This window comes from Garra rufa, chromosome 2 (genome assembly GCF_049309525.1).
Source record: "Garra rufa chromosome 2, GarRuf1.0, whole genome shotgun sequence".
Classification (NCBI taxonomy): Eukaryota; Metazoa; Chordata; class Actinopteri; order Cypriniformes; family Cyprinidae; genus Garra; species Garra rufa.
The window spans coordinates 67,773,859-67,786,273 of NC_133362.1; the positions used below are offsets into that span (position 1 = coordinate 67,773,859).

Here is a 12,415-nt window from a genome sequence, read left to right on the forward strand (position 1 = left end):
TTTCAAAAGGCTTATAAATCATACAGAATACGTTTTTTTGAGAATGTAAAGATATGCACAGTCTCCTGTGAGGGCTAGGTTTAGGTGTAGGGAAGGTGTAGGGTGATAGCAAATATCGTTTGTACAGTATAAAAACCATTACGTCTATGGAATGTCCCCACAATTCACAAAAACAAACATATGTGTGTGTGTGTGTGTGTGTAATCTCAAGATTTGTTACGTAAATCATCTATGCCATGCCAACATAGAAGAATACTTCAAAATATGCATCGCGATTTCAAAATAAAAATAAAAGTCACCCTGAATTTGCTGTAATTTGTTTAAATGTCATGAATCGCAGGCCATTTCAGGAATATAATACATAATAAAGTCAACTTATATTTTTCAGGTTAATGATTCATAAGAAAAGAAAAAGTTTTAATATGGAACCCCTCAAATGCAACTCACTGAGAAAGAATGACAAACAAGTTTTGTAGATAAATTACTTTAAAATTTATTTGCTTATAGCACTTGCAATGTTTTTCAAAAACATGTCATTTGCCTCATCAGACAGATGAACCCCATCCCACCTGAACAGTCCACCTCTCTTCCATGTTATAATGTGGTGGTCAATGAATCCACCACCAGTCTCAGCCATGAACTTTTTCATGGCACTGTTTACAAACTCCCTCGCTTTATTAATACTCCGGCCTTTTCCCCACCGCCAGACACACCTCTCGGTGATGCCGGAGAAAATCACCTTGGCCCCGGTGATTTTCTGCAGTGCAGAAATGTCCTTCCTCATGGAACTTAGGAGATCCAGACTCCTTAGTACACCCAAGTCATTCCCCCCAGCATGGATCACCAGGACGTCTGGTCTCTGGCTTGTTGAGAGGACGGCAGGCAGTAGCTGGCTCCATCTCATCCCTCCTTTTCCATGCCACTTTACACTGGTGCTCCGCAGACCCAAGTTAGGCTCCCAGGCGGCCTCAGCTCTCCTTTCAGCCCACTTTACAAAACTGTGGCCAACAATCAGTACTACTTTCTCTAAAATATTTAAAGAAAACTATTAATATATTGACAATAAACTGACAAATATGTGATGAACTGATGATCAAGACAACAACTTACCTCGTGTCATGATCCCAGCAAGTGCTCAATCAGTAATGAAGCAAAAATGTATGAGAGGCTTTTTTTTCTGTCTGGTAAACCCTTAAAGAACGTTGCTAAGCAACAAAAATAACAATGCACTTTTCAAGGCAAAACAAATCTTGATTACCACAGTTACCTTTGCATTCCTGTGGACCAGAGATTTATATAGGAGAAATATCCGGATTTCTAAATATTTTTTACATTTAAAACTATTTATTTATTTATTCATTCATTCATTTATTCTTTCATTCTTTCATTCATTCATTTATTTATTGACAGCTAAATGAAAATCACTGAAAATATAAGCAGTTTAGCTTAAAGTTTGGCTCAGAAAAGTCATAGTTAAAGTTTGCCTTTCTAAGTGATCGGGTGTACAATTATCGTACAGCGGAGAAAAAAGCAGGCTAAAAAATGCCATTGATTTACTATGGCAGAATGTCTGTGAATTTGAATCTCAACTGTCACTTTCTCACACACACACACACACACACACACACACACACACACACACACACACAGGCCCATAGGAACTTCGGTGCATGATTTGTCCGGCACCGTTTGCCGTAGACCCATGAATGAGGTGTCAAATGTTGCGGCTTATTGAGGAGAGGTGTGCTATGAGTTTTCGGAGCAATTGGAGATACGATGTTCAAACAGCGCACGAAAAAGTGGGCAAAAATATCCCATAGACTTTCATTGGCAGAATGTTCACGCAGGCCCAAAGGTACTTCGGCGTGTAACTCGTCCTACACCGTTTGTCATAGACCCATGAATAGGGTGACCAGACGTCCCGAAAAATTCGGGACAGTCCCGAAATCTAAGCTGCTGTCCCGAATCCCGCTCTAATTGTCCCGAAAATTATACTGAAGCAAAATCTTAAATAGTTATTGTCTGATAAAACATAAAAAACTGTCCGTGGAGCGAGGTTGAGGCTGCTCATTGGCTGCAGCATCTTGTTTTTTTTTTTAGATATACCCAGAGCCATAGAGAAAGAGAGTTACGACCACTGATCTATATAATGTTCTCTATTATAGATCAGTGGTTACGACACGCTTTGATCTCGGCACCGCGCGGTCACGTGGTTCGTGGAGCGCCCAATAGTTCCAAACAACTCCGCGCTGTCAATGTGTTTGAATGGGTTTAAGTAGGATAGACAGCAGTTTTACTATATTTGCAGCAATTTCGAGTAATTATTAACACATAATGTGCATTGATGGTGTATTGATAACTTCTCTGAATACACTTTACAATCGCATTTTATTCTGGGCAGTGATAAAGAGACATAATTAATATATTCCCATACTTTTTGGCAGTCAAATGTGACCAAACACGTAACTTTTATTCAATTAAATAATTGTAATATATAGTTCAGTTCTATTTAGTTAATATTTGAGGAGGCTTTTTTTTAACCCTCTGGGGTCTGAGGGTGTTTTGGGGCCCTGAAAAAGTTTTGACATGCCTTGACATTTGTGCTTTTTTCAGTATGTTAAAAACATATTAATATCCTAAATCTAAATACATTGTATTTAGCACAAATTGGACTACAAAAATATGTAAGCAACATGAATGTACACTTTTAAGTTTTTGAGAAAACAATGTTTATGCGTGCATATTGAAAAACTAAATTTTTGGAGTCACTGAAATAAGGTCATCTAACACATACAGAATATTTGTTCTCGGGACTTTCGAGAATTGGATGTGGTAGGCTTGGTTTTTTTCTACCAAATGATGTGAAAATCATCTAGTTCACTTGTTTTCACAAAACAGTATATAGATTTACATTTTTGAAGACACTTTTTGTTTCGAATGGCTGTATGCGAGAAGGCGTGAATGATCATGAATAATGCTGTGATTTACACCTGAGAAGACAAAGACCTGCATAATGAGCCGCATAATGAGCCATTCAGTCGGATGTTGACTAAGAGGAAACAACAGAAAGAATAAAGGAAAAATGAAAGGACAAAATAAATATATATTTTGTTTGAAGCGTATTTTGAATATATTTAACTATCACGTAAAATAACTTGAGATTCACTTGTGAGTGCAGTTAAACTTTTTATTAGGAACAAAAGTAATAAACACAGAAGTCAAGATGTCGTGGGTGCAATATCCAAATCACTCGCAGGAAACTTGAACACAGGAAAACGGGGAACAGCAGAAACTGCAAAGAAAACAAGTAGATGTGAGCAACACAATGATCTGACAAAGACAGAGCTAACATGGAGAAAACACATACACTACCAGCCAAACTTTTTTATTAAAAGGTTTTTTTTTTAAGTGAGCAGTTTTTTTTACATAGTAAACCTATTTCACAAAGTTAGATAATTATTTTTCTTTAAAAAAGTACCTTTGACTGGTAGTGTATAGCATAGGTGTATAACAGTTAGGTGCAAATAAAAACAGTGCAAGATAAATACAGGTGTGAGGTTTGTAATGAAGTGATACAGGAGAAACCACACATCTTCTACCTTTCATACAGATTACTTAAAAAGAGAATATTAGTTTTTTATTTGAATTGGTTTATGTAAAAGTAAACATTTCAAGCTTTCTACACGTATATGTATTATGTTTGTGAGGCACGTAATCACTGAGATTTAGGTTGTTTCATTTATGTGTCTGTGAAAAGATATAACAGAGACAGTGAAGGCAGAGCGCGTGCCCTGTCTGTTTTCTTATTTTCATAAAAGCACAGTGTATACAAATAAAAATATACCCTCTACAGTTTCGAATGATGTATTGGTTGTATTTGTACGATCAAAACTGACGGAGAATTTTACATTCTTTTCGGCGTTATTACAAAAGCGTGCCTCAAAACGCGCCGGCGCGTTTTTCGACCAAAGTTGAAACATCCTGTCATCATGAGACATTTAGATGCAGTGAAATGAAACATACTTTATAATGTTTCACTTGCTGTAGTCAAGAAATAAAGTTGGCAAAAAGTCTTAACTGGTAAAATGTGTGCACATTCTGTCACAGTAACAACTTACAAATATAAAAGAAAAAAACTTACTGGTGTAAATATCTCATCTGCTGGTTCACGCCATGTCTCATTTAATGTTCATCTTCTGAAGTAAGTTTTATTCCTGACAGCCCGTCTTCTTCCAGAAAGGACTAACTTGAAAGAAAAGAAACTGCTTTCTCCTTTGTTTACTGTGATGTGGGCGTCTACTTTTGGCGCGGCGCCCTCACGTGGACGATTTGAATATGAAAAGATTGAATTGCTCTTGGGCGTGATCTAATTAAAACTAATGAAGCAGACAAGAGAGAATGGACATCGTGTTGGTTTCATACGGATTACTTTATCATAGAATATTTGATTTCGATAAACATTACTTCATTTGAAAGTATAGATATCAAGCTTTCTCTAGATATATTGCTCATGTCTCTGTGTTGTATATTAACTGAGTTATAGTCTATTTTAATGACGCGTTTCTGAATGAAGATCACGGAGATCAACGCGGCAGACAGCACACCCTTTTTGTTTTCTTTATTTTGTAAAATCACAATATTTTTTTGGTTTTGTGAGTATATACAAATAAAAGTAGACCCTTTACAGATTCGATTGGTGTACTGCTTTTATCTGTACAATCAGAAATGACCGAGTAATTGAAGTTCCTTTTGGGAAACTGCCACAAAACGCGTATACGCGTGTTTGGACCCCAGGGGGTTAACCCCCTTGACACAGAATGCAAATCAGTAAATATACGGTGCTCAAGGAACACTCTTGATGTTGGACTTTATACTCAGGAGATCAACAACAGATTGTCTGACCTCAAGGTGATTTGGAGCCAGACACTCTACCGTTGCACTACAAGATAGCGGAAAAATTATTTAGTGTTTCATGCTAAAGCACTTTGATAAACTATGCAAATCCGCTAGTCTTTACACTCACAAAGTCAAGAACAGTTCGCTTGACCTCATCATAATTGGAACACGCAACCTCCCGATCCGGGGTCAGGCGCACTCTGTCGCGGCCACGAGGTCGAGAAAACAAGCTTAATTGCTTTGATTCAATTTGCAAATCAGTCACGGTAAAGGGCTGTAGACTTTATACTATGGATGTCAAGAAGAGATCAACTGATGTGATTGGAACATGCAACCGTCTGATCTGGATTCAGCCAAGCTACCGTTGTACCCCAAGACACCACAAACCTATCTGGTGTTTCCTGCTTAAGCCACCTTTGGTCATCCTGCCTTCGATAGCTCAGCTGGTAGAGCGGAGGACTGTAGATAATACATTAGCTATCCTTAGGTCGCTGGTTCGATTCCGGCTCGAAAGAGCTGGCTTTTGAATTCGGCAAGTAGATGTTTCCACGATTTCTTCAGAGATTGCAGGGCAAGATATGCAAAAGTAACACGTCAAGAGGCAGATCTGTCACAGTACACAATGACAGGAATGGTTATTACATGAGATCTCAGGCTTAATAAAAATAACAGGTCAAGATACAAATCTATCACAGTACACTGGTGATTTTCAATCCTGATCCTGGGGACCCCCTGCTCTGGGCTGTGTTTCCCAAAAGCGTTGCAATCCTTAATACAACGTAGACGCATTGAAACCAATAGAGTTGCAATCAACTTAGGCTTACGATGACTCTGGAAGACGTGGCCCTGCATTTTTGTCTGTCTCCTTTTTCTGACACACCCAGATGAGCTCATGGAGCTCTCTCCTAACTAGCTAATGATCTTAATCAGGTGTGTTTAATAAGGGAGACATACAGAGCGGTGGAATTGGAAACCACTGCAGCACACAACGACAGGACTTCTTTTCACATTAGAAGTCAACAATAAATCACGTGACCCCGACGTGATTTGAACACGCAACCTTCTGATCTGGAGTCAGACGCGCTACCGTTGCGCCACGAGGTCCTGAACCCAGAGATGATGTATTTTGCTTAACCCCCTTGACACAGAATGCAAATTAGTAAATATACGGTGCTCAAGGAACACTCTTGATGTTGGACTTTATACTCAGGAGATCAAAAACAGATCGTCTGACCTCAAGGTGATTTGGATGTAAGGATTTAATTAGCTCAAATTTATAATGATTCAAATAACGAATCGAATCGAAAGATTCGGAACTTGATTAAATTGATTCAGAGTTAATAGATTACACTTCTTAACCATTCGTCCAGCAAAGTGGTCAATTCAGCATACTGTATTAACTCAAAAAAGGTTTATATTATGTTCCTGGCCAAGATCACAAATAAACCAAAATATTACGTTAGGAAATTTTAAAGCTGAGGTAGCTTGATCTAAACACAGATAGAACTTTGTGAACATAAAATTCAAGACACTTCTTTTAATGAAACAACGATTTATTGACTACTCTAAGACACAAAACTAATCTCTACTAAACACAAATGAACACACACACACACACACACACACACACACATTCACACTCACACTCATACAGTTCCGGGGATGAGAAATTACTGAGTTGAAGAGAACCCCAAATGTTCTAGTATCTTAACTAGTTCTTAGATCGCAACCTTAGAAAATCACAAAAGCAGAGACTTAGCTTTTAACTACTTAGGGAGTATTTTGCACCAGTTTCAGCGAAGTAAAGAGAGATCTTGTTACTTGCGTTAGTGCCGGGAACGGGGGTTCCGGGGGCTCGTCTGAGCGAAAGTTCTGGTTGGTTGCTGGTCGATGAAGTACTTTGGGAATCCCTCGACGTGGAGGAGTGGGTTGGCTGGAGCCGATCTTTCGGTTGCCTGGTTACGCAGGTTGATGCGTTCGGAGCTCTTCTGTATCAGAGTTGCGAGACTTTGAAGAGTCTGGCAGTCACGAAGTTTCAGTTTGTTCTGTAGAGTTTTGATGGCACCGTCGCGTGCTTGGTCGAGTGGTCGAGCGGTCGAGCGCAGATGGAAAAGCACTCAAACCACAAGAGGCGAAAGGCGTGAGGCAAGAGCTGGGAGCTCTGAGTTCGCTGAGTTTTTGCTGAGTTCGCTTGGTTCTGTTAGGAACATGAAGTTTTAAACGGGCCGCTAGGGCACGTCCCATGATGCTGGGATCCAATCGAATATTGCTGCGGGGTGGAGCCACGCCCCCTGGGCTGTACCTTCTGGTGCGTAACTTAAGATAATAAAATCTCTGCACATTCGTTATTAACTTAAACTATTGCAATGCATACAGTATACACAATATCATTTTCTCATTCATTTTGCTGTGCATCATTCATTCAGACAATTTATTACATATCAAATAAAGCTATATTGCTTGCATGCTAATACATTTGATAACTTCCTTTCCCAAAGGCATATAATGCATAGATTAAACTCCAATCATCACATAAAACAAAGCAGACATATGAAAGAAAACATACTGTTGCTCTAACAGCAATAGTTATAAGTTGATTGTCTCTTAAAGTTTGTCTTTGCAGTGTACGTATCTCTATTGAGAGACGGGGTGTTTTGGAATGTCAGAGGAGAGGGGGACTGGAAGTCCGAAAAACCATGTGAGTCACGCTGGACGCATCATGTGCCATGCCAGCTTTATTTCAGAAGACTGGAGGTTTGTTTCTTAGGTGCTCTGAGACAGAGAGCGTTTTCTTCTCTCTGGATGCGTAAGACGCAGATCTCGACAAAAGCGGTCCATACAATTAGCGTCTGGTGATCATCATGTGATGGTCATGTGTCAATTTTGTGACTGAGAAAGAGGGTCCTTTTGTTTCTTTGGAATATGGCCATTTCTGTTTTGTACGTTGTTCGCCCAAGATTCCTACATGGAGCCAGACACTCTACCGTTGCACTAGAAGATAGCGGAAAATTATTTAGTGTTTCATGCTAAAGCACTTTGATAAACTATGCAAATCCGCTAGTCTTTACACTCACAAAGTCAAGAACAGTTCGCTTGACCTCAACATAATTGGAACACGCAACCTCCCGATCCGGGGTCAGGCGCACTCTGTCGCGGCCACGAGGTCGAGAAAACAAGTCGGCGTTCCTTGCTTAATTGCTTTGATTCAATTTGCAAATCAGTCACGGTAAAGGGCTGTAGACTTTATACTATGGATGTCAAGAAGAGATCAACTGATGTGATTGGAACATGCAACCGTCTGACCTGGATTCAGCCAAGCTACCGTTGTACCCCAAGACACCACAAACCTATCTGGTGTTTCCTGCTTAAGCCACCTTTTGTCATCCTGCCTTCGATAGCTCAGCTGGTAGAGCGGAGGACTGTAGATAATACATTGGCTATCCTTAGGTCGCTGGTTAGATTCCGGCTCGAAGGAGCTGGCTTTTGAATTCGGCAAGTAGATGTTTCCACGATTTCTTCAGAGATTGCAGGGCAAGATATGCAAAAGTAACACGTCAAGAGGCAGATCTGTCACAGTACACAATGACAGGAATGGTTATTACATGAGATCTCAGGCTTAATAAAAATAACAGGTCAAGATACAAATCTATCACAGTACACTGGTGATTTTCAATCCTGATCCTGGGGACCCCCTGCTCTGGGCTGTGTTTCCCAAAAGCGTTGCAATCCTTAATACAACGTAGACGCATTGAAACCAATAGAGTTGCAATCAACTTAGGCTTACGATGACTCTGGAAGACGCGGCCTTGCATTTTTGTCTGTCTCCTTTTTCTGACACACCCAAATGAGCTCATGGAGCTCTCTCCTAACTAGCTAATGATCTTAATCAGGTGTGTTTAATAAGGGAGACATACAGAGCGGTGGGATTGGAAACCACTGCAGCACACAACGACAGGACTTCTTTTCACATTAGAAGTCAACAAGAAATCACGTGACCCCGACGTGATTTGAACACGCAACCTTCTGATCTGGAGTCAGACGCACTACCGTTGCGCCACGAGGTCCTGAACCCAGAGGTGATGTATTTTGCTTAACCCCCTTGACACAGAATGCAAATCAGTAAATATACGGTGCTCAAGGAACACTCTTGATGTTGGACTTTATACTCAGGAGATCAAAAACAGATCTTCTGACCTCAAGGTGATTTGGAGCCAGACACTCTACCGTTGCACTACAAGATAGCGGAAAAATTATTTAGTGTTTCATGCTAAAGCACTTTGATAAACTATGCAAATCCGCTAGTCTTTACACTCACAAAGTCAAGAACAGTTCGCTTGACCTCAACATAATTGGAACACGCAACCTCCCGATCCGGGGTCAGGCGCACTCTGTCGCGGCCACGAGGTCGAGAAAACAAGCTTAATTGCTTTGATTCAATTTGCAAATCAGTCACGGTAAAGGGCTGTAGACTTTATACTATGGATGTCAAGAAGAGATCAACTGATGTGATTGGAACATGCAACCGTCTGATCTGGATTCAGCCAAGCTACCGTTGTACCCCAAGACACCACAAACCTATCTGGTGTTTCCTGCTTAAGCCACCTTTGGTCATCCTGCCTTCGATAGCTCAGCTGGTAGAGCGGAGGACTGTAGATAATACATTGGCTATTCTTAGGTCGCTGGTTCGATTCCGGCTCGAAAGAGCTGGCTTTTGAATTCGGCAAGTAGATGTTTCCACGATTTCTTCAGAGATTGCAGGGCAAGATATGCAAAAGTAACACGTCAAGAGGCAGATCTGTCACAGTACACAATGACAGGAATGGTTATTACATGAGATCTCAGGCTTAATAAAAATAACAGGTCAAGATACAAATCTATCACAGTACACTGGTGATTTTCAATCCTGATCCTGGGGACCCCCTGCTCTGGGCTGTGTTTCCCAAAAGCGTTGCAATCCTTAATACAACGTAGACGCATTGAAACCAATAGAGTTGCAATCAACTTAGGCTTACGATGACTCTGGAAGACGCGGCCCTGCATTTTTGTCTGTCTCCTTTTTCTGACACACCCAGATGAGCTCATGGAGCTCTCTCCTAACTAGCTAATGATCTTAATCAGGTGTGTTTAATAAGGGAGACATACAGAGCGGTGGGATTGGAAACCACTGCAGCACACAACGACAGGACTTCTTTTCACATTAGAAGTCAACAAGAAATCACGTGACCCCGACGTGATTTGAACACGCAACCTTCTGATCTGGAGTCAGACGCGCTACCGTTGCGCCACGAGGTCCTGAACCCAGAGGTGATGTATTTTGCTTAACCCCCTTGACACAGAATGCAAATCAGTAAATATACGGTGCTCAAGGAACACTCTTGATGTTGGACTTTATACTCAGGAGATCAAAAACAGATCGTCTGACCTCAAGGTGATTTGGAGCCAGACACTCTACCGTTGCACTACAAGATAGCGGAAAAATTATTTAGTGTTTCATGCTAAAGCACTTTGATAAACTATGCAAATCCGCTAGTCTTTACACTCACAAAGTCAAGAACAGTTCGCTTGACCTCAACATAATTGGAACACGCAACCTCCCGATCCGGGGTCAGGCGCACTCTGTCGCGGCCACGAGGTCGAGAAAACAAGCTTAATTGCTTTGATTCAATTTGCAAATCAGTCACGGTAAAGGGCTGTAGACTTTATACTATGGATGTCAAGAAGAGATCAACTGATGTGATTGGAACATGCAACCGTCTGATCTGGATTCAGCCAAGCTACCGTTGTACCCCAAGACACCACAAACCTATCTGGTGTTTCCTGCTTAAGCCACCTTTGGTCATCCTGCCTTCGATAGCTCAGCTGGTAGAGCGGAGGACTGTAGATAATACATTGGCTATCCTTAGGTCGCTGGTTCGATTCCGGCTCGAAAGAGCTGGCTTTTGAATTCGGCAAGTAGATGTTTCCACGATTTCTTCAGAGATTGCAGGGCAAGATATGCAAAAGTAACACGTCAAGAGGCAGATCTGTCACAGTACACAATGACAGGAATGGTTATTACATGAGATCTCAGGCTTAATAAAAATAACAGGTCAAGATACAAATCTATCACAGTACACTGGTGATTTTCAATCCTGATCCTGGGGACCCCCTGCTCTGGGCTGTGTTTCCCAAAAGCGTTGCAATCCTTAATACAACGTAGACGCATTGAAACCAATAGAGTTGCAATCAACTTAGGCTTACGATGACTCTGGAAGACGCGGCCCTGCATTTTTGTCTGTCTCCTTTTTCTGACACACCCAGATGAGCTCATGGAGCTCTCTCCTAACTAGCTAATGATCTTAATCAGGTGTGTTTAATAAGGGAGACATACAGAGCGGTGGGATTGGAAACCACTGCAGCACACAACGACAGGACTTCTTTTCACATTAGAAGTCAACAAGAAATCACGTGACCCCGACGTGATTTGAACACGCAACCTTCTGATCTGGAGTCAGACGCGCTACCCTTGCGCCACGAGGTCCTGAACCCAGAGGTTATGTATTTTGCTTAACCCCCTTGACACAGAATGCAAATCAGTAAATATACGGTGCTCAAGGAACACTCTTGATGTTGGACTTTATACTCAGGAGATCAAAAACAGATCGTCTGACCTCAAGGTGATTGGAGCCAGACACTCTACCGTTGCACTACAAGATAGCGGAAAAATTATTTAGTGCTTCATGCTTAAGCACTTTGATAAACTATGCAAATCAGCTAGTCTTTAAACTCACAAAGTCAAGAACAGATCGCTTGACCTCAACATAATTGGAACACGCAACCTCCCGATCCGGGGTCAGGCGCACTCTGTCGCGGCCACGAGGTCGAGAAAACAAGTCGGCATTCCTTGCTTAATTGCTTTGATTCAATTTGCAAATCAGTCACGGTAAAGGGCTGTAGACTTTATACTATGGATGTCAAGAAGAGATCAGCTGATGTGATTGGAACATGCAACCGTCTGATCTGGATTCAGCCAAGCTACCGTTGTACCCCAAGACACCACAAACCTATCTGGTGTTTCCTGCTTAAGCCACCTTTTGTCATCCTGCCTTCGATAGCTCAGCTGGTAGAGCGGAGGACTGTAGATGATACGTTGACTATCCTTAGGTCGCTGGTTCGATTCCGTCTCGAAGGAGCTGGCTTTTGAGTTCGGCACGTAGATGTTTCCACGATTTCTTCAGAGATTGCAGGGCAAGATATGCAAAAGTAACACGTCAAGAGGCAGATCTGTCACAGTACACAATGACAGGAATGGTTATTACATGAGATCTCAGGCTTAATAAAAATAACAGGTCAAGATACAAATCTATCACAGTACACTGGTGATTTTCAGTCCTGATCCTGGGGACCCCCTGCTCTGGGCTGTGTTTCCCAAAAGCGTTGCAATCCTTAATACAACGTAGACGCATTGAAACCAATAGAGTTGCAATCAACTTAGGCTTACGATGACTCTGGAAGACGCGGCCCGCATTTTTGTCTGTCT

General features: G+C 41.4%; 1 protein-coding gene and 4 non-coding genes across 5 annotated transcripts in view; all 5 read right to left on the minus strand.

Moving 5' to 3' along the window:
• The window catches only part of LOC141326062 (uncharacterized), a 629,392-nt gene that overhangs the window by 70,232 nt on the left and 546,745 nt on the right, over nt 1-12,415 (minus strand). The window lies entirely within an intron of this gene.
• Nucleotides 5,929-6,000, minus strand: trnaw-cca (transfer RNA tryptophan (anticodon CCA)). The gene has a single exon. It is a non-coding gene; the product is annotated as a tRNA-Trp (tRNA).
• trnaw-cca (transfer RNA tryptophan (anticodon CCA)) lies at nt 8,889-8,960 on the minus strand. The gene has a single exon. It is a non-coding gene; the product is annotated as a tRNA-Trp (tRNA).
• trnaw-cca (transfer RNA tryptophan (anticodon CCA)) lies at nt 10,117-10,188 on the minus strand. Its single transcript has one exon. It is a non-coding gene; the product is annotated as a tRNA-Trp (tRNA).
• On the minus strand, nt 11,345-11,416 carry trnaw-cca (transfer RNA tryptophan (anticodon CCA)). Its single transcript has one exon. It is a non-coding gene; the product is annotated as a tRNA-Trp (tRNA).